The sequence below is a fragment of the Hyla sarda genome, chromosome 1 (genome assembly GCF_029499605.1).
Source record: "Hyla sarda isolate aHylSar1 chromosome 1, aHylSar1.hap1, whole genome shotgun sequence".
In the NCBI taxonomy this organism is placed as follows: Eukaryota; Metazoa; Chordata; class Amphibia; order Anura; family Hylidae; genus Hyla; species Hyla sarda.
This window is the reverse complement of record NC_079189.1, coordinates 504,453,301-504,477,528: the sequence shown is the minus strand read 5'-3', so window position 1 is coordinate 504,477,528 and position 24,228 is coordinate 504,453,301.

The following is a 24,228-nucleotide window of genomic DNA, read 5'->3' as shown; positions in this document are numbered from 1 at the left end:
TCACATATGGGGTATCGCCGTACTCGGGAGAAATTGTGTTACACATTTTGGGGGGTATTTTCTGCTTTTACCCTTTTTAAAAATGTAAAATTTTTGGGAAAACAAGCATTTTAAGAAAGAAAAAATATTTTTTTACATATGCAAAAGTCGTGAAACACCTGTGGGGTATAAAGGTTCACTTAACCCCTTGTTACGTTCCCCGATGGGTCTAGTTTCCAAAATAGTATGCCATGTGGGGATTTTTTTTTCTGCTGTCCTGGCACCATAGGGGCTTCCTAAATGCGGCATGCCCCCAGAGCAAAATTTGCTTCCAAAAGGGTTAAAACACTGACTGAATGTCATTTTGAATACTTTGGGGGGTGTAGTTTTTATAATGGGGTCATTTATGGGGTATTTCTAATATTAAGACCCTTCAAATCCACTTCAAAACAGAACTGGTCGCTAAAAAATATCGAGTTTGAAAATTTTGTGAAAAATGTGAAAATTGCTGCTGAACTTTGAAGCCCTCTGGTGTCTTCCGAAAGTAAAAAATCATTAATTTTATGATGCAAACATAAAGTAGACGTATTGTATATGTGAACAAAAAATATATATATTTTGAATATCCATTTTCCCACATTTTGGGATTTTTCACCAAGAAAGGATGCAAGTTACCATAAAATTTTACATAGTTACATAGTTACATAGTTAGTACGGTCGAAAAAAGACATATGTCCATCAAGTTCAACCAGGGAATTAAGGGGTAGGGGTGTGGCGCGATATTGGGGAAGGGATGAGATTTTATATTTCTTCATAAGCATTAATCTTATTTTGTTCCAGGAATGTATCTAATCCTGTTTTAAAGCTGTTAATTGTTCCTGCTGTGACCAGTTCCTGAGGTAGACCGTTCCATAAATTCACAGTCCTCACGGTAAAGAAGGCATGTCGCCCCTTGAGACTAAACTTTTTCTTCTCCAGACGGAGGGAGTGCCACTATGTTAAAGTAGAATATGTCACGAAAAACAATCTTGGAATCAAAATGATAAGTAAAAGCATTCCAGAGTTATTAATGTTTAAAGTGACAGTGGTCAGAATTGCAATTCCGCCCCTGGCATCTTATCCCCTATCCAAAGGATAGGGGATAAGATGTTAGATCGCCGCTGCGGCTCCCCGCCATCATTACTGCACAGAGCGAGTTCGCTCTGTGCGTAATGACGGGCGATACAGGGGCCGGAGCAGCGTGACGTCATGGCTCCGCCCCTCATGACAGCGGGACCGCGGCAATCTGACATCTTATCCCCTATCCTTTGGATAGGGGATAAGATGTCTAGGGGCGGAGTACCCCTTTAAGGTGAAAAAGGACTAAGTCCTTAAGGGGTTAAATGTACACTACTATTACACCAGATATGAGTTGCACTGGTGTGACACTGTACTCTGGCAGGCACTGAAACGCACACGTGTGAAGGAAACTGACTGCTATTATTTCAAAGTCAAATTTCTTTTTTTTTAAATGTATACTAGTGTTACACCAGATATGAGTTGCACTGGTGGGACATTGTGCCCTGGCAGGCCCTGAAACGCACACATGTGAAGGAAACTGACTGCTATTATTTCACTGTCAAATTTCTAGTTTTTTTTTATGTATACTATTGTTACACCAGATATGAGTTGCACTGGTGTGACACTGTACCCTGGCAGGCCCTGAAACGCACACGTGTGAAGGAAACTGACTGCTATTATTTCACAGTCAAATTTCAATATTTTTTTTTTTATGTATACTACTGTCACACCAGATATGAGTTACACTGGTGTGACACTGTACCCTGGCAGGCCCTGAAACGCACACGTGTGAAGGAAACTGACTGCTATTATTTCCCAGTCAAATTTCAATTATTTTTTTTTTACTGTCACACCAGATATGAGTTACACTGGTGTGACACTGTGCCCTGGCAGGCCCTGAAACGCACAGGCGTGAAGGAAACTGACTGCTATTAATTCACAGTCAAAAAAGTTTTTTGTTTTTTTTATTTACACTACTGTTACACAGATATGAGTTGCACTGGTGTGACATTGTGCCCTGGCAGGCCCTGAAACGCACACGTGTGAAGGAAACGGACTGCTATTATTTCACAGTCAAAAAAGTTTTTTTTTTTTTTTTTTAAATGTACACTACTGTTACACCAGATATGAGTTGCACTGGTGGGACATTGTGCCCTGGCAGGCCCTGAAACGCACACATGTGAAGGAAACTGACTGCTATTATTTCACTGTCAAATTTCTAGTTTTTTTTTTTATGTATACTATTGTTACACCAGATATGAGTTGCACTGGTGTGACACTGTACCCTGGCAGGCCCTGAAACGCACACGTGTGAAGGAAACTGACTGCTATTATTTCACAGTCAAATTTCAATTATTTTTTTTTTATGTATACCACTGTCAAACCAGATATGAGTTACACTGGTGGGACACTGTGCCCTGGCAGGCCCTGAAACGCACAGGCATGAAGGAAACTGACTGCTATTAATTCACAGTCAAAAAAGTTTTTTTTGTTTTTTTTATTTACACTACTGTTACACAGGCCCTGAAACGCACTTGTGTGAAGGAAACTGACTGCTATTAATTCACAGTCAAAAAAGTTTTTTAGAACACTTCTGTTACACCAGATATGAGTTGCACTGGTGTGACACTGTGCCCTGGCCTGCCCTGAAACACACACGTGTGTAAAGTTTTTTTTTTTTAAATGTACACTACTGTTACACAAGATATGAGTTGCACTGGTGTGACACTGTGCCCTGTCAGGCCCTGAAACGCACATGTGTGAAGAAAACTCACTGCTATTATTTCACAGTCAAAAAAGTTTTTTTTTTTTTAAATGTACACTACTGTTACATCAGATATGAGTTGCACTGGTGGGACATTGTGCCCTAGCAGGCCCTGAAACGCACACATGTGAAGGAAACGGACTGCTATTATTTCACTGTCAAATTTCTAGTTTTTTTTTATGTATACTATTGTTACACCAGATATGAGTTGCACTGGTGTGACACTGTGCCCTGGCAGGCCCTGAAACGCACACGTGTGAAGGAAACTGACTGCTACTATTTCACAGTCAAAATTTTATTTTATTTTTAAATGTACACTACTGTTACACCAGATATGAGTTGCACTGGTGTGACACTGTGCCCTGTCAGGCCCTGAAACGCACATGTGTGAAGAAAACTCACTGCTATTATTTCACAGTCAAAAAAGTTTTTTTTTTTTTAAATGTACACTACTGTTACATCAGATATGAGTTGCACTGGTGGGACATTGTGCCCTAGCAGGCCCTGAAACGCACACATGTGAAGGAAACGGACTGCTATTATTTCACTGTCAAATTTCTAGTTTTTTTTTTTATGTATACTATTGTTACACCAGATATGAGTTGCACTGGTGTGACACTGTGCCCTGGCAGGCCCTGAAACGCACACGTGTGAAGGAAACTGACTGCTATTATTTCACAGTCAAATTTCAATTTTATTTTTTTTATGTATACTATTGTCACACCAGATATGAGTTACACTGGTGTGAAACTGTGCCCTGGCAGGCCCTGAAACGCACAGGCATGAAGGAAACTGACTGCTATTAATTGACAGTCAAAAAAGCTTTTTTTATTTACACTACTGTTACACAGATATGAGTTGCACTGGTGTAAAATTGTGCCCTGGCAGGCCCTGAAACGCACACGTGTGAAAGAAACTGACTGCTATTATTTCACAGTCAAATTTCTATTTTTTTTAATGTATACTACTGTTACACCAGATATGAGTTGCACTGGTGTGACACTGTGCCCTGTCAGGCCCTGAAACGCACATGTGTGAAGAAAACTCACTGCTATTATTTCACAGTCAAAAAAGTTTTTTTTTTTTAAATGTACACTACTGTTACATCAGATATGAGTTGCACTGGTGGGACATTGTGCCCTAGCAGGCCCTGAAACGCACACATGTGAAGGAAACTGACTGCTATTATTTCACTGTCAAATTTCTAGTTTTTTTTTATGTATACTATTGTTACACCAGATATGAGTTGCACTGGTGTGACACTGTACCCTGGCAGGCCCTGAAACGCACACGTGTGAAGGAAACTGACTGCTATTATTTCACAGTCAAATTTCAATTTAATTTTTTTTATGTATACTATTGTCACACCAGATATGAGTTACACTGGTGTGAAACTGTGCCCTGGCAGGCCCTGAAACGCACAGGCATGAAGGAAACTGACTGCTATTAATTCACAGTCAAAAAAGCTTTTTTTATTTACACTACTGTTACACAGATATGAGTTGCACTGGTGTAACATTGTGCCCTGGCAGGCCGTGAAACGCACACGTGTGAAGGAAACTGACTGCTATTATTTCACAGTCAAATTTCTATTTTTTTTAATGTATACTACTGTTACACCAGATATGAGTTGCACTTGTGTGACACTGTGCCCTGGCAGGCCCTGAAACGCACACGTGTGAAGAAAACTGACTGCTATTATTTCACAGTCAAAAAAGTTTTGTTTTTTAAATGTACACTACTATTACACCAGATATGAGTTGCACTGGTGTGACACTGTGCCCTGTCAGGCCCTGAAATGCACATGTGTGAAGAAAACTGACTGCTATTATTTCACAGTCAAAAATGTTATTATTTTTTTTTTAAATGTACCCTACTGTTACACCAGATATGAGTTGCACTGGTGTGACACTGTGTCCTGGATGGCCCTGAAACGCACACGTGGGAAGGAAACTGACTGTTATTATATTTCAGTCAAATTTCTATTTTTTTTTTATGTACACTACTGTTACAGCAGATATGAGTTGCACTGGTGTGACACTGTGCCCTGGCAGGCCCTGAAATGCACACGTGTGAAGGAAACTGACTGCTATTATTTCACAGTAAAAAAAGTGTTGTTGTTTTTTAAATGTACACTACTGTTATACCAGATATGAGTTGCACTGGTGTGACACCGTGCCCTGGCAGGCCCTGAAACGCACACGAGTGAAGGAAACTGACTGCTATTATATTACAGTCAAAAAAGTTTTTTTTTAATGCAAGCTATTGTGACACCAGATATGAGTGGTGGCACTGGGCAAGTGGGCACAGTATACGCTGTGAGCCTGACACACACGCTGGCAGGTAGGCAACTGCAATTAGATTACACAGGGAAAAAAAGCATACTGATGTTCTAGCTCTAAAAAGGGCTTTCTGGGGTACTGTCCTTACAGCAGATATCAGATGAGTCCTTCAGAACTGTAGTGGACACTGAATACACTAGCCAAGCTATCGATTTCCCTATTAAATTAGCAGCAGCTACACTGTCCCTCCTCTCACTAAGAATGCAGCTTCAGAATGAATCTAAAATGGATGCCGTCCAGGAGGTGGGAGGGTCTGGGAGGGAGGGTCTGCTGCTGATTGGCTGTAATGTGTCTGCTGACTGTGAAAAACAGGGTCAAGGTTTACTCAATGATGATGAATAGGGGTGGACCGAGCATCGCATATGTTCGCCCACCACGGCGAACGCAAACAAGCTATGTTTGCCGGGAACTATTCACCGGCAAACTATTTGGGACATCACTATTCAAAACTAACAATATAATATTTTACACAGATGTGAACATAAGGGAATATATTATCTATAACCATGTTTTATTTAAGTCATGTCCTTATTATAAACATTTACATTAATATCTTACATTTACTTTATGTTATGTTTTTTATTTTTTATTTTTTATGTGTCTTATCATGTTTGCACTGGACACTACAGAACATGTGAAATTTTCCGTTTTCTACAGCTTCCTTTTCAGCACTACTGTATATTATGCGGTATGACACAGTAATTATTTTTATTATTATTATTATTATTTATTTTTTCATTTTTGTCAATGTGCTTTCTTGTTTGCCTTCTTATGGAATTAGTTTTTTGGGGGATAGAAAAATATTATTAAAGCAATAAAATTATATTTTTCAATTTAACAACTTTGCAGTATGTCATCATGTCTTGAGAGACAACTTTTTCATTGTTTAATCAACCAGTCTGTGTGCAAGTATTTTTTATTTTTTTTTAAAGATGGACTAAAGTTTTTATCAAAACCACATTAGTCATGTATTTTTATCCACTCTGTGGTATAATAACATGTTAAAGGGGTATAATTTTGGTTTTCTGGCCCCCTCTTGCCTGTTTTGCCTGTTCGCGGACACCAGAGAAAGTCAAAAAGCTGAAAGACGCCGAACTCTTATTATTATTATTATTATTATTATTGTAAGTGTGTATAATTTGTTTATGTTACACAGCAGGAAGGTGGTGTTTTTTTACTTTATTTCTTATATATGTTTTTTATATTTTGTATAAAATGTCATAATATAACATTTTAATAAACCTTTTTTCAACTTTAACTTTTAGAGGATATGATCATTTTTATATTGCATTGTATATTGCATTCAGTGCAATGCTGAAAGTAATCCTATTAGGCCTCTGGTGGGGCTAAAATGGTGTAACAGTCCATGAGCTATCCCATAACCCCATTGAGATGCCTGTCAAGAAAAGAAAGCAGGTCCGTGCCACCACACCTTCGAAATTTAGCTTAACCCCCACCCCCCCCTGCTTGGCCTGCTCCCAGGATGGCGCCGACAGCACTGACCACACTATCACGCCGCATCTACAGCTCCCTGCAGGAACTTGCAGTAGCGCCACTCATACCTCCTCTCATACCGCTTCTCCTCTTTAGACCCAGAGCTGAGTCTGTCCCAGGTCCCACAGCATCCACCGGACCTTCATGCTGATGTGATGCCTCTGCAAGGCTCTGGGGCCTCTCCCAGACAGTACAGCAGCTGCTCCTCACCTGGCATGGCAGCTTGCCCTCCTGCCCGCTCTCCTGCCTGCTCCCCCTCTCACAGCCCAGCAAAACAGTGCCTATGGGTCTCACCTGCATCTCCAGAGACTGAGGTAGGACAAATGGCTCTCCCTCTACCCAAAGTAGAGGATGATTTGCTTGAATCTATACCGGTCACAGGCCAGCACCTCACTGACACTTCAATGAATTACTGTATATGCTGATGTTACTAAGAAAGACATTTCTTCAAGATATTCATTGTATGGTGCACCCGATTCAGGCTACAGTTGATGATCTAGGTAGCAGAGTTGATCACATGGAAAGTAAATATGGTGAGTTTGCCGACTTTTTAACTCCTTTATTGACTCACATAATGACCTGGAAGACGATGTATCAGCGCTTAACACCAAAATTGCGGACCTCGAAGACAAGACAGGAGCCGTCGTAATAATGTAAAACTATGCGGCATTCCTGAGTCTGTCGCTCCTGCAGACATTCCGACTTATGTCAGAGCCCTCATTCATTCTGCACTCCCATCTTGCATCTCTCAACAACTTGTAGTAGACCGTGCTCACCGGGTCTCCAAACCCAAGCATTTAGAGGACCCCGAGATGTTATAGCACAAATTCACTTCTTTGGCGTTAAGGAACACCTTATGGAATTCACCAGAAGAAACAACGGCCTCCCTGCTCTCTACCCCCGCATATTTGTGTACGCAGATTTATCTGCAGCCATCCTTCAAGCCTGCAGAGCTCTACTGTCTATCACTATGGGCCTCAGATCTGCTAAACACTCTTACTATTGGGGCTTTCCCACTCGCCTTTTGATTTGTCACAATGATTCTATGCATGTTGTGCAATCTCTGGAAGAAATAACTGCCTTACTGAAATCTTGGAATATCACCCCGATGTACCCGACTTGTGCCACTAGAAAAGATTGAGACTGGTCGGTGACTTGAAGATCACCCTAGACTTCCTTTGACGGAGGATCTTATCTCCCCTTTTGTGCGGGCTCTGTTGGTGGGCCCTTTCTCCTCGGCTTCAGAATGGACTCTGACCCCCACTCACCTCTCGGAGATATAAACCACATTTATCAATATGTTCTTTAAAATGTTTTGTTTATTGCATTATGTTTTTTTTTTTTTCTTTAGGTGGCTCTGTCTCCATACTCTGTCCATCGGGTACTCTCTGCCTTATTTTGGTGAGCAAATGCAGGCTCGTCCGATACTCACATGTTTCTTGCTACTCATTTCTATCACTATCTCCATTTTTTTGTTATGGTAATAACTATTGCTAGCTTAAATGTGAATGTTCTTAATTAGAGATGAGCAAACTTTTGAAAAATTCGATTCAGCTGATTCGCCGAAAATTTGGTTTGATTCAAATTTATTTGTGGTGAATCTATATTAAAAACGGTTATTTCTGGCCTACAGAGAGCCTCAATAGTGGTGTAGAACACTTTGCTGTGTTCTAACACGCATATGGAGTGTGCTGGGGTAGTGAAATAATACTGTTATTCAGTATGACATGCAGATTACAGGCATCACTTTTAGAATCACTGCCGCAGAGCGGCGCAATGGCAGGGCCTGGAGGTGGCATCAGTATGAGGAGACCATATAGTGGCTGAATGACACAGCGTGGAGGTGTTGGCAGCATGCGGAGACCATATAGTGGCTGAATGACACAGCTTGGATGAGGCTGAAGCATGGGCAGACCATATAGTGGCTGAATGACACAGTGTGGAGGTGTTGGCAGCACGAGGAGACCAAATAGTGGCAGAATTACACATCCTGAAACTGGAAGCAGCATGAGTAGACACTAGGGCTTCACAATCCCTAAGATTAAAAGATGAATTTTGAAATTTAAATTGAAGATTTTGGGTAGCTAGTGCTACCATAACAAAATTTGTATTCCCAGACCCAGGCCCAGCAGCATCAGTAAACCATATATTGCCTGAATGGCACAGCCTGGAGGTGGCTGATGCATGAGGAGAACATATAGTGTCTGAATGGCACAGCCTGGAGTTGGCAGAAGCATGAGGAGACCATTGAAATTTAAGAATTTTAAACATAAATATAAGATTTTTAAATTGAAATTGAGGGATTTGAAATTGAACTCTTAAATCCCAAGTTTTATTGTCCTGGGCCCCGGCCTGTAACAAGGAGTCACATGTCACATGTCAGCACAATGACAGAGCCTGGAGGTGGCATCAGTAGGAGGCGACCATGTAGCGTCTGAATGGCACAGCCTGGAGCTGTGCCCTAGCCTGGAGGCCTCACAATCTCTTAGAATCTAGCCTAGGGCCTCACAATCTCTTAGAATTAAAGATACATTTTGAAATTTCAATTGAAGATGTATGGTACCTAGTTTTACCATAAACATATATATATATATATATATATATATATATATATATATATATATAGGTAATGTCCTAGGCCCAGCAGCATCACTAAACTATAGTTGCTGAATGACACAGACAGGAGCTGGCTGAAACATCAGTAAACCATATATTGGATGAATGGCACAGCCCGGAGGTGACTGAAGCATGAGGAGACCATATAGTGGCTGAATGACACAGCCTGGATGAGGCTGAAGCATGAGGAGACCATATAGTGGCTGAATGACACAGTGTGGAGGTGTTGGCAGCATGAGGAGACCATATAGTGGCTGAATGACACAACGTGAAGGTATTGGCAGCATGAGGCGACCATATAGGGGCTGAATGACACATTGTGGAGGTGTTGGCAGCATGAGGAGTCCATATAGTGACTGAATGACACAGCCTGAAGTTGGCAGCAGCATGAGTAGACACTAGGGCTTCACAATCCCTAAGATTATTTTTGAAATTTAAACTGAAGATTTTGGGTAGCTAGTGCTTCCATAACAAAAGTTTTTATTCCCAGGCCGAGCAACATTAGTAAACCATATGTTGGCTGAATAACACAGCCTGGAGTTGGCTGAAGCATGAGGAGACCCCAGGGCTTCACAATCCCTAAGAAAAAAAGATGAAGTTGAAATTTAAACTGAAGATTTTGGGTAGCTAGTTCTACCATAACAAAAGTTTTTATTCCCAGACCCAGGCCCAGCAGCATCAGTAAACCATATATTACCTGAACAACAAAGCCTGGAGTTGGCTGAAGTATGAGTAGACACCAGGGCTTCACAATCCCTCAGAAGATTTTGGGTAGCTAATGCTACCATAACAACATTTTTATTCCCAGACCCAGGCCCAGCAGCAGGCCCTACACAGTAAATATATGGAGACCATATAGTGGCTGAATGACACAATTAGGAGGTGGGTGAAGCATGAGGAGACCATATAGTGTCTGAATGGCACAGCCTGGAGTTGGCAAAAGCATGAGGAGACCATTGAAATGTAAGAATTTTAAATAGAAATTGAAGATTTTGAAATTTTAATTGAGGATCTTGAAATGGAACTTTTAACTCCCAAGTTTTAGTATCCCGAGCACCGGCGTGTGGTTACAAAGGACCAAATCTAACAAGGAGTCACATGTCACTTGGCAGCACAATGAGAGAGCCTGGAGGTGGCATCAGTAGGAGGAGACCATATATTGGCTTAATGGCACAGCCTGGAGGTGGGGAAAGCATAAGGAGCCCATATAGTGTCTGAATGGTACAGCCTGGAGGTGGCTGAAGCATGAGGAGACCATGTAGTGGCTGAATGGCACAGCCTGGAGTAAGCAGAAGCATAAGGAGACAAAATAGTTGCTGAATAAAACAGCCTGGAGGTGGCAGCAGCAGCATCAGGAGTCCTGAAAGTGACCCGGTGAGTGGTGCGGTGGGTGGCAATACAGGCATGTATGCTTGGTGTAGTAACCCCTTCCTGTGGTCTCTTCCTCAATATGCTGACTGTCTCACTAAAGATCTCACTGACTATTTTTCTCATAACACTCATTCTCTCCAAAATCCCATCACTCTTTGAAATTGCCATAAAGCTGTAATTAGGAGTTCCTGCATCAAGTATGGCTCAATACTTTAAAAAAACAACGCAGCTGTCAAATTGATGATATGCTCAAGAACCTACGTACAGCTGAACAAGCCAAAAAGACTGCTCCCTCTGCAGCTACTGCTGCCTGAATCTCTGCCCATTGGAGAGACCTATGCTGCCTTTTACCAGCAACATATGAGAAGTCCTATTGCAAACTTCAAGCAAAATATTATTCACAAGTTGATAAAGCGGGTAAGCTTCTTGCCAACCGACTGATAAAAAGGCAACAAAAACATGCAATCCATACTTGAAAGCACCCGACAACACACCTCTCTAATATTGCATTGCTAATGGCTTTCAAAAGTTTTACTCTCACCTTTACAATCTCCTAGATTCTTTATCTGATCCCCCTAACCTGCTTTCTCTCACACAAGATTATATTAATTGTTTAAACCTTCCCACTTTGTTCCCTGCACAACTTGCCTCTTTAAATGCTGAGATTACTCTACCTGAAATATTTAAGGTGATTGACTCACTCTCCCCTGATAGAGCCCCCGGTCCAGACAGATTTGTCAACTCCTATTATAACAATTTTAAGGACGTTTTAGACCCTCACTTACGTAACTTTTGTCAACATGTTGCATCATTAGGAAAACTTCCCCGGGAAAACCTACAAGCTACTATAGTCACCCTGCCCAAATCTGGGAAGATGCCTCACCACTCCCCAAAATTTCCAGCCTATCTCCCTATTGCACCAAGATTTAAACATTTTTGCTTAACTATTGGCCACTCCCATATCCCTTGTACTCCCTTCCCTGATTAACTGTGACCAGTCTGGTTTTGTGGCTGGCCATCAGGCCTCTGACAACACCAGATGTTTACTGAACATACTTTTTTATTTGGAGCGGTCAGGCCACCCTGCTATGATTTTAGCATTGGAGGCCATTGGGCGTGGTTGTATGCCTTCTCGGTCCTAAAATGCATGGGGTTCTCTGGCATGATCAATTCAACCTTTTTATCTCTCTATTCTTACCCATATGCCCGTGTCCTCGCTAACGGAGCTCTCTCCATTCCCTTCCCAATCACGAATGGCTCCCAGCAAGGATGTCCATTATCTCCCCTCCTCTACATACTATACATGGAGCCGCTGGCACAGATGTTACAAACCACCCCGAGTTACAGGGGTATCCATTGGACACACCACTCACACCATATCATCATATGCTGATGATGTGATCCTCTGTTTGTCCAACCCTGTGGTATTGTTGTCAGTGGTCATGGATGATATTACTTCCTTTGGCATTCTCTCGTACTATCATCTCAATGAAGCAAAAACACAAGTGTTACCTTCCTTCAACCTTCCTCCTCCAGTTTTCGCATCCCTCAAATCCTCATATTCTTTTGATTGGCAACCAATCAACCTTCAATATTTTGGTGTCACTCTGACATATCCCCATAGACATCTATTCGGTGCTAATTACAAGCCTATTTTGCTTTCTTTAGCTGATTAAATAGACAGGCTTACCAAATTTGAATTGTCCTGGGTGGGTAGGTGGCGACATTCAAAATGTTTCTGCTTCCTAAACTGTTATATCTCTTTGGCACTTTACCTATCTGCCTCCCTAACTCTTTTTTTCTTAGGGCACAATCACTTCTTTCATCTCTTACTTAGGTGGGTCAAAAACCAAGACTGTCTGCGGCTATTCTCAGCAAAACGAAACTGGTGGGAGGTCTTGGCTCACCTGACCTGAAGCAATACTACACTGCTACTCTTGTGTCTAAGTTGATGCATGATGTTGGTGGCGTAGCTCACTGGATCTCCCTTGGGTTGATATTGAAAATTATTCCGTTGCACCCTATAAAATTAAAGACCTCCTTTTCTTTCCTTTTGGGATTTGCCTACCCCTCCACTACACGATCCCCAAGTGAAAGCATCCTACCATGCCTCGAAGGAATTCACTAAACACTCTCCCTCTCCAACTGCTGCCTCTTTAGGTGATCTACCACTCTCCCTTATCCAGGCATCAATTCCTGACCTGGACTTAGAGATCTGGATAACTCACGGCCTCACACAAACACGACTCCTGTGCAAATCTTCTACTCTGAAACAATTCCAACACTGAAAGATTGCTATCATCTACCCCAAGGTGACTTTTACAAATACCTACAAGGTCACCATTTTCTATGTTGTTTAACTCATACACAGTTGACAGCAGACAGCTCTGCATTTCATTTTTTAATCTCTTCCATTGAAAGGATGAAAACTGATATATTGTAATCTTCTCCATACAGACATTTTTGTTAAAACGCAAAATTTTAGGTGAACAGCGCCCATTTAACCCCTTAAGGACGCAGAGTTTTTCCGTTTTTGTACTTTCGTTTATTCCTCCTTATTTTAAAAATCATAATCCTTTCAATTTTGCACCTAAAAATCCATATGATGGCTTATTTTTGCGCCACCAATTCTACTTTGTAATGACATCAGTCATTTTACCCAAAAATCTACGGGTAAACCAAAAAAAAATAATAATTGTGCATCAAAATTGAAGAAAAAACACAATTTTGTAAGTTTTGGGGGCTTCTGTTTCTACGTAGTAAAATATTTTGTAAAAATTACACTTTCTCTTTATTCTGTAGGTCCATACGATTAAAATGATACCCTACTTATATAGGTTTGATTTTGTCTTCTGTAAAAAATCATAACTACATGCACGAAAAGTAATATGTTTAAAATGGTCATTTTCTGACCCCTACAACTTTTTTATCTTTATGTGTACAGGGCAGCATGAGGGCCATGATCTGAAGTTTTTAGCTGTACTATTTTTGTATTGATCGGACTTTTTGATCGCTTTTTATAAATTTTTTCATGATCTAAAAAGTGACCAAAAATAAGCTATTTTGGACTTTTGAATTTTTTTGCGCGTATGCCATTGACCGTGCAGTTTAGTTAACGATTAATTTTATAGTTCGGACATTTACACACACGGCGATACTACATATGTTTATTTTTATTACGGTTACATATTTTTTATATAGAATTTGGGAAAAGGGGGGTGATTTAAACTTTTAATAAGGAATGGGTTAATGTGTATGTTTTTAAACTTTTTTTAAACTTTTTTTTTACACTTTTAGTCCCCTTAGGGGACTTTTAGGAGGAATGACTACATTCCTCATACAGTTCAATGTGATTTCACAGCAGGAGAGGTAAGCCTTCTGGCTACCTCAGAAGTGGATGGCCCGACCCCCCCCCCCCCGCGCGCGCGCAATCGGGCTGCGGGGGGGGGGGGGGCGATCCACCCCACTGGACCACTATAGGAATCAGCTCAAGCCGGGAGACCGTTTCATACAACGGTTGCCGTCTCAGGACGAGCCCGATCGTCCTTCGTCGGCAACCAGTAAAAGGAGGATTTTAAGGGGAATAATGCGAGATTCTTGATATTCTGTGTATCATAAAGTGAATCTCTTGTAAGAAATCTATAACTCTCATATTTTACTTTAGTAATATCTGGCTATGTGTGGTTGAGGCATTGAGACCTCTATTAAATATCTCACATTTCCTATTGTGTTATACGGTAAGCAAGGAAAGCTGCATTTGGGTGTATAGATCAGTAGATAAGGCTTGACCTTAAATTATCAGACAATAAAAGATAAGGGATTGGGTTGCACTAGTAGGATGCTATCTATAGTGCTTATGATGGGGAAAGTTGATACATGAAAACATTAATAACAAAGCATATGTTTTGTAGAGTATACAAAGTGAGAGCATCTTTAAGGGTATATTTACCTTTTTTAGGTGTAATTTGTGCCAAATATGGGTATTTCATTATACTTTCAAATGGATTTCCTCTTATTTACGCCATGCTCTGAATTTTTTTTTAAAGGAAGCGAGGCCTCAGAAAAAGGGAGCAAGGCCAAATTTATTTTTAAAAACAGCCCCACACCTGTCTTCAGGTTGTGTGTGGTATTGTAGCTCAGTTCCATTAAAGCCAATGGAGCCAAGTTATAATACTACACACAACATGAGGACAGGCGTGGAACTGTTTTTGGAAGAAATTAGCTCTGTTTTTCTTTTCCTGGATAAACCCTTTAAATAATCTACCTAATAGGTGGTGTAGACTTAGAGTAGACAATGTAAAATATTCCAGATTTTTAAACAGCTTAAAACACTATTAAAATCTGGCACAATGTTAGACTGCCTAGCCTAAGTTTTTAAGCCAGTTTTTAAAATCTCCCAAGTGACTCTAAGGATTATTTACAGACTGTAATAAAAAGATCCCCTTGCAAATGATGCGATGGCCCTAATATTGATGAGGTCAAATTCTGTAGATGCATATAATACAAACATGATTTTTCTAAGAATGATTCTATATAACATTTAAAGAATTATTTAGCTTAGAAATATTGCAAGAAAGACATCACCTTTAGAAGAAGGGATCCAAATGAGGATCTCTAGAGCATTGTTGGCTCAAGGTTTGCCCTTCTATAGTGCATGTTCTTATTCATAGAGGATATGTAATGGAGGTGAGCTTGACATTTGTCAAAGTTGTTTGCAAGAGCAGTATTGTGTTTTATTATTTCTGCATGGTGATTTTCATGCATTTCGACAATTGCTTTATTTCATATTGTTATCTCCTGTAAGTATTTACAGAAAGGTCCTAAAGAGTTAGCTAGTAGGCATTTTGGTCTTTTGGTTTAGGCATGGTCATTTTCACTTTTTAGGTTATAGATGAGCCTGTATGTTTTATAACTTTCCCAGAGCTAGCCTGTATTTGCAAAGATCTAAGAGCTCGGGAAAGTAAAAATATGTTGCTAGCCTTTTACAGGAAATATTCTTTAGACCAGGAGGGGGCAGTAGGGTTGTTAATATCCATATCAAGGTCAGATGTCTCCCATTAAGAACTTTAGTAGAATTATATCAAGGAGTCCTGTAATGTTTTTGTGGTATTGTATCTGTCAGATATAATATTTAATTCTTTTAAAAAAATTAAACATTTTCCCTTTAAATATGGAAGTAGACAACTTTAAGAAGATGGTTATGTGAGTCTTTATAGCTATGTTGATGCCCTTTTATCCTTTGCATTTTAGGGTCACTGGGGAAATAGTTTTGTCCAATATTGGGCTTTAGAAATTGACTAGTGCCCTTTTGAGGAAAAATACATCATATTTGTAGTTATAGTGGGATGTAGAACCCTTCGGATTCCATCAAGAGCGCTATATATAAGTTTTTAGGTTGCCCAAAAGTTTCTAATTGTTCTGTAGTCAAAGAGATATATTGGAGAAGGAAAAGGGTATGTGTCACTCACTGGGGTATACTATTCTGAGTTTAACTGGAATGATCTAAATCCCTAAAAGACCTAGTAAAGTGAATAGGTATATATAATAAATTATATAAAACCAGTCCTCAAGAATAGTGAAATAAAGAGATAAAAAGAGATAAAAAGGAGATAAAATGAATGAGAAAAAGGTGATGTGGAACCAAATAAATGTAAAATCAATAAGTTAAATGTCATAAAATAGATACTGAATAAATAATGATAGTAAATGAAAGAAAATGAATAATATAATTATATTAAAATACCTGAATCAAGGATAATGCAGTAAAATTATACAATATAACATTTATTAACAAGATAATAACTTACATCTGGGCAGGGCCCTTGCACCAGATGTTAATAAGATATTGATATTAAATAAATGCAACATTAAAAAGTCATTTATAAAGCAAATGATATAATGGAGCAGTTCAGGGAGCGATATGCAGATAATGTAGGTTTGATAATGTTAGGGAGTACAGTGCCACGCCGTGCCAGCACCGACAGAAACCCTCATCGCGACACTACTACTCCTGAGAATGTCGGCTGCACTTCGCCAGTAAGTGATACCACTCAAATCGGCATACAGGTACTACCTAATATTATCAAACCTACATTATCTGCATGTCGCTCCCTGAACTGCTCCATTATATCATTTCATGAACTGCATTACCGGACCACTTTATTTCTGAACTATATTACCGGACCATTTTATTTTTGGACATTTCCAAATTTTTTTGCCCTATTTTTGCCCTATTTATTTGCTCTATAAATCACTTTTTAATATTACATCTATTTCAATATCAATATCTTATTAACATCTGGTGCAAGGGCCCTGCCCAGATGTAAGTTATCTTGTGAATAAATGTTATATTGTATTATTTTACTGCATTATCCTTGATTCAAGTCTTTTAATATCATAATACTATTCATTTACTTTAATTTACTATCATTATTTATTCAGTATCTATTTTATGACATTTAACTTATTTATTTTACATTTATTTGGTTCCACATCACCTTTTTCTCATTCATTTTATCTCCGTTTTATCTCTTTTTATCTCTTTATTTCACTATCCTTGAGGACTGGTTTTATATAATTTATTATATACACCTATTCACTGTTCTGTAGTCAAGGCACTCTAGGTGCTTCTATGTGTTGCCACCTGATGGGGTAAAAATATTCTGGTAGTATTCATAGTGACCCCTTGGACATGTAAGAATGGAGGACAGAAAAAGTAATGGCTGCTTCAAATTGAAGTAATCTCTGTCTCCATTTTTCTAGTCATGGGAGTAATGAATCAAAAAGATCTAGAGTCACCAGAGAATCTCCAGCTTAATGGCTGCAGGGTCAGTTCTTTAGACAGTGTCCGTTAAGTTGAAATATCACTGGGTAACTGCTGAAAGGATCATGGACCATCTAAGGTTGCAAATCTAGAAGAAAAAAAATAGAAAAAAAGGTCAAAATAGTCACACAATTTATCTAAGAAAATTGTTTCTTGTAAAAAATGTATTGAAATAATATACAATTTTTTGTTGAACTATTCCCTTGCTAACATAATAAACTGATGTAGCATTAAAATTGGGAATTAACTGTAAGTTGCTGTTTTGCAAATTCAAAAACATTTTTTTTCAGTTAACTAAAATACAATACTCAAATGTTGCAAATTGATGATATAGCAATAATAAATAAAGTAAGAAACAGCAAACATTGAATATGAAAATGTGTAATCTAATATTTAAAATTTGAAAAAAAAATGAAGTCATTTTTCATATTTTTGCCTGTTTATGCCCTTCTGGAGCTATTGATTGGGGTATCATCAATGACTGTGTTAAAATGTCCAGCAGAGGTAACATGGCTGACCTGCAATTGCTGAACCCTAGATATTAATTTCCAAATTAAGTTTACTTGTTCCTTATTCTGGATTAGACAGTTAAGAATAATATGTCTGCCATCAGAATCTGTCTCCATGTGTGTACAAAGGAATGATAATAAGTATCTAATAGCAATAATCACTCCAGCCTTCTCCCCTGTACTATCATAAAAATAAATATTTGGAAAAAGCTTATGAGCAAATCTTAAGGTATCTTTACTTAAGAAATGAGACTTCTGAATAAAAGCAACATCCCAGTTATAGCTCATTGTTAATTTGTTAATATTTAATGAGAATTTTTTTAAATCATATAATTCTGTAAGATGTTCAAATAACCCACAGAACCCTCCTCCTTAAAGGGAAAAAAAACACAAACAGAAACCATAGAGGCACCAGCCTTAGTGGCCTGTAAAAAGTGTCTACAGTCTTATGAATGCACATTATAAAAAGTGTCTACAGTCTTATGAATGCACATTATAAAATGTCTTTTGTTGCCAGATACAAAATCTATCTACAAACAATGGGAGAAAATGCTAAACATGTACCCATCTAGCAGTTTTAGTCGCTTCCTAATTTTTTGATATACCATCTTCTAATCTACAGGAATTTTGATCACCCATTACAATGCGCCTTATTAAGTTTTTATCCTCAAAGGGGTTGTCTAGGGAGCAGAAAAAAGTATTATTCCTTATTCCTCTTCTTGGGCCAGGGGTATAACTGCAGGGGTGAAGAAAAACAGAGGCCTAAGGAGGCTCCAAGGCACCAATATAGTAAAAGGTAGACATTTGGTAGACATGGGGCCATGTTACAGTTTAGATTTGGGGTCCAAAATCTACACTTCACTTTTTTCTACATGTTAGCACAGCCCTATAATTGTATTCCCATGGTGGGCTGTATTGATGTTACAGGTACTATGTTCCAACCACCGCATGCCAGAGAAACCACATCTGAATGAGATAGCCAGTGGCCAAAACAATGCTGTCAAAGTTGCTGCAATATCGTACAGCATGATTTTCCCCACATACTGTAGTTTCAGCTTAGTACCAGCCCCACCAACACAGCCACCCCCTTTAAAGGGAAAGGAAGTTATATATATATATATATATATATATATATATATATATATATATATATATAACAGTTTTACAGTTACCAGAAAAGTCTGTTTCACATCAAATATCCTGGCTAAAGTTCCCCTTTATATAGTAAAATTGTATCATTATGATGATGATGATGTCCTAGATGTACTAGTGTTGTTGGATAACTGTAGCTTGAAGACATGGCTAATTCTAAAATAAACGTTAGTCACTTCAGGAAGAATGACAACCATGAGCTCCCAGACCATCTGGTCTATTTATCTTATTGACTGACTTATTTAACAAACTCCCACATCTTTCTCCATTCTCTTGCTATGATCTTTGACAATATGATGGTAGTACAGCTGTGTCCACACTCATCCCATCTCTAATGATGCTAAGGATGGTTAAAACCCATTTAACACAATATAACAACATAATATAAGAATCTAACAATCACAGTGATATACACAGTATATACATATCATGGTAAAGCGTTAAAATGTAAAATTGCTGTAATTAGCTGGTATTCTTAATACATATATGTGTTTTGTTTAGAGATGTTTCCTAGTGTCTTGTCAGCAGCACAATAATGGGTTAACATTTCGCCCTGTGTGCTTGCAGGACCTTGGATTTTTTTTAATGAGAAATAAAAAACACCATGAGGTATATAAGGGATCCTCCTCCGTTAGTTTACTTTTTTCCCACAAGTTTCCTCTGTTATTCCGTTTTCTAAGTTTCTTCATCTTAGTATTCTCCCTGCCCCGCTTTCCTTTACTTACTTTTATCCAGGTTAGACCACGGCTTCCATTAGTAAGTTTCCTGTCGCTGTTCTTATGTGAGAACACGAGTGCCGACATTCACATGCACTGTTAGGAGCGCGCGTGCCGGCACTTCCTGCATTAATGCGCTCTGCTGTGTACATCATGTGGACATCAGAAGGATGCGTGGTTAGCTGGGACTCGGCTGTTCTAGAACAGTGTATCATTTTCTAATATTATGCTCGCTGGCAGCCGGGGTAAGCGGCGGCAGCAATACAATACTATTTATAGCCTGGCTATATAGATTTATACATCATAGCGGGCTGAGACCCATGGCTAATAGAGTGCAGAACTGATCGCAGTACCGCCCGCTATTAACCCTTTAGACGCGGCGTCTAAAGTGAAACTAAATTGCTGCCGGTTAGCTCAGGGGGTTGTACTGGATCACCGCGGCTAAATCACGGCATCCCGAACAGCTGTAGGACACGAGGCGGGTCCTTTTTCTTGCCTTCTGGTGTCTGATCGCCGAATGACTGCTCAGTGCCTGAGATCCAGGCATGAGCAGGTTAAGCGACAGAATCATCGATCAATGGTTTCCTACGAGAAACCATTGATCAATGTAAAAGATCAGTTAGTGCAGTGTTATAGTCCCCTTTTCCCATTTAAAAAAACTGTGTAAATAAAATAAACATATGTGGTATTACCGCTTGCGTAAATGTCCGAAATGTAAAAATATATCATTAATTAAACCACACGGTCAATGGCGTACACGCAATACAAAAATGGTACCACTATAAACTTCAGATCAGGGTGCAAAATGATACCGCTATAAACTTCAGATCACGGGACAAAAAATGAGCCCTCATACCACCCCGTACGCGGAAAAAATAAAACGTTGTAAGGGTCAGAAAATTTTCCTGCATGTAGTTATGATTTTTTTTTTTTTTTAGTTATACAAAATCAAACCTGTATAAGTAGGGTATCCTTTTAACAGTATTAACCTACAGAATAAAGATAATGTGTCATTTTACCGAAAAATATACTGCGTAGAAAAGGAAGCCCCCAAAAGTCACAAAATTGCATTTTTTCTTCAATTTTGTCGCACAAAAAATGTTTTTTACGCTTCGCCGTTGATATTCTGGTAAATTGACTAATGTCACTGCAAGGTAGAATTGGTAGTGCAAGAAATAAGCCATAATATGGAATTTTTGGTGCAAAATTGAAAGCATTAATATTTTTGAAGGTGATGAGTAGAGATGAGCGAACTTACAGTAAATTCGATTAGTCACGAACTTCTCGGCTCGGCAGTTGATGACTTATCCTGCATAAATTAGTTCAGCTTTCAGGTATTCCGGTGGGCTGGAAAAGGTGGATACAGTACTAGGAAAGAGTCTCCTAGGACTGTATCCACCTTTTCCAGCCCACGGGAGCACCTGAAAGCTGAACTCATTTATGCAGGATAAATCATCAACTGCCGAGCCGAGAAGTTCGTGATGAATCAAATTTACTGTAAGTTCGCTCATCTCTAGTGATGAGGAAAAAATGAAAATGGAAAAACCCTGCATCCTTAAGAGGTTAAATATAATCTTATGGAAGGATATGTGTGTAGTATATTACTCCAACTTGTCAATATGGTTACCAAGAGTGAGAAACTGTTCTTTAACATGCATGGCCATCTTTTTACCATAATTTTGCAATTATAGATTAATCACTAAATTAGAGGTGAGCAAACTGAATATATTTACATTTTGGAACACTTTGAAAAAGCCATAGTTTATTTTGATTCCTCTGTGTGCATATTGACACCGGCAGACATCTGCTTACAAAAACCTACATTTTAAAAAGCATATAAAATCCCCTATTTCAGTGTGTTTTTATCCAACCTGTTACCACCATTTACCATCTATTTAACCCCTTAAGGACCCAGGGCATATGGGTACCAGTACGCCTGTGGGAATTTTGGTTCTGAGGTGACGGTTTTCCAACCAGTGTGCCTCCAGCTGTTGCAAAAGTACAACTCCCAGCATGCACAGTCTGTCAGTGCATGTTGGTTGGGAGTTGTAGTTTTGCAACAGCTGGAGGTTTGCCACCCCCCCCCCCCCCATGTAAATGTACAGGGTACAATCACACGGGCAGGTCTACAGTGAGTTTCCTGCATCAAGTTTAAGCTGCCGCAAATTTTCTGCCGCAGCGCAAACTCCTAGCGGGAAACTCACCGTAAACCCTCGCCAGTGGGAATGTACCCTGAAAACACTACACTACAGTATTCTAACATATGAAAAAAATGGGTAAAACACTACATATACACATCCTTACACTGCCCCCCCCCCCCCCCAATAAAAATGAAAAACATATTGTACGGCAGTGTTTACAAAACGGAGCCTCCAGCTGTTACAAAACAACAACTCCCAGCATTTCCGGATAGCCACTGACTGTCCAGGCATCAAACAGTATATGTGTAAAAAAACAGCAGGAGTGTAATTTTGGCAGGCCTTTCAAACTATCTAGGCCCTTAACCCCTTAGTGACGCAGGGTATTTTCCGTTTTTGCATTTTCATTTTTTCCTCATCATCTTTTAAAAATCATAACGCTTTCAGTTTTGCACCTAAAAATCCCTATTATGGCTTATTGTTTGTGCCGCCAATTCTACTTTGCTGTGACATTAGTCACTTTACCCAAAAATCCATGGTGAAATTAAAAATCATTGCGCGACAAAACTGAAGAAAAAATGCCATTTTGTAACTTTTGGGGGCTTCCGTTTCTACGCAGTGCATTTTCCGATAAAAATTCCACCTTCTCTTTATTCTGTAGGTCCTTATGGTGAAAATGATACCCTACTTATATAGGTTTGATTTTATCGTACTTCTGGAAAAAAATCATAACTGCATGCAGGAAAATGTAAATGTTTAAAAATGTCCTCTTCTGACCCCTATAACTTTTTTATTCTTCCGCATATGGGGAAGTATAAGGGCTCATTTTTTGCACTGTGATCTGAGGTTTTTATTGGTATAATTTTTGTTTTGATCTGACTTTTTGATCACTTTTTATTCACTTTTTTATGGTATAAAATGTGACCAAAAATACACTATTTTGGTCTTTGGATTTTTTTTTTATGTGTATGCCATAGATAGTGCGGTTTAATTACTATTATATTTTTATAGTTTGGACATTTACGCACGCGGAGATACCACATATGTTTATTTAAATTTTTATTGGGAAAAGGGATGGTGATTCTGACTTTATTATGGAAGGGGTTAAATGATCTTTATTAACACTTTATTTTCATAAGGGACTATAACATTGCACACACTGATCTTCTACACAGATCACTGCCTGACAACAGCCGGACATTGATCAGTGTTATCTCCGCTCGACTGCTCCTGCCCGGATCTCAGGCACGGAGCAGTCATTCGGTGATTGGACAGCGAGGAGGCAGATAGGGACCCTCCAGCTGTTCAGCAAGCTGTTCAGGACACCGGAATTTAATCGCGGCGGTCCCGAACAGCTCCGCTGAGTTAACCGGCACAGTTTACTTTCACTTTAGACGCGGCAATCAACTTTGATCGCCACCTCTGAAGGGTTAATACTGGGCATCACCGAGATTGGTTATGTCCGGTATTAGCCACAGTCCCCGGCCATTGATAGCCGCTGGGACCGACGCGATATGATGCGGGGTCAGAGCGTGACCTCACGTTCTATCGGGGGAGCCCACTCATGACGTATGCCTACGTCATATAGCGGGAAGGGGTTAAGACTTTAACAGGAACAAAATTATACACCACTTAGATGTACGTATGTGGTATTCACTTATAAGGGGAGGACAATGAGCTCCAGTACGCTTAAAACAGTATTTGTGTACAACACCAGCCGGTGTGTACTTTTGGCTGGCCTTTCACAGAATCTAGCCCCTTTAGACCTTAACAGGAACAAAAAAGTACACCACTTAAATGTACGTATGTGGTATGCACTTATGAGGGGAAGACAATGCGCTCCAGTACACTTAAAAAAGTATTTGTGGACAACACCAGCAGTACACATCAGTGTTGCAGCACACAGTCGCTGTGTACTACACCCAAAATTGCACTTTCTCTCTCACTCCCTCCCTTACACCACTTAGATGTACGTATGTGGAATGCACTTATGAGGGAAGGACAATGAGCTCCAGTGTGCGTAAAACAGTATTTGCATACAACACCAGCCAGTGTGTACTTTTTGCTGGCCTTTCACAGTATCTAGGCTCTTAAGACTCTAACAGGAACAAAATAGTACACCACTTAGATGTACATATGTGGTATGCACTTATGAGGGGAGGACAATGCGCTCCAGTACACTTAAAACAGTGTTTGTGTACAACACCAGCCGGTGTGTACTTTTGGCTGACCTTTGACAGTTTCTAGGCCCTTAAGACTTTAAC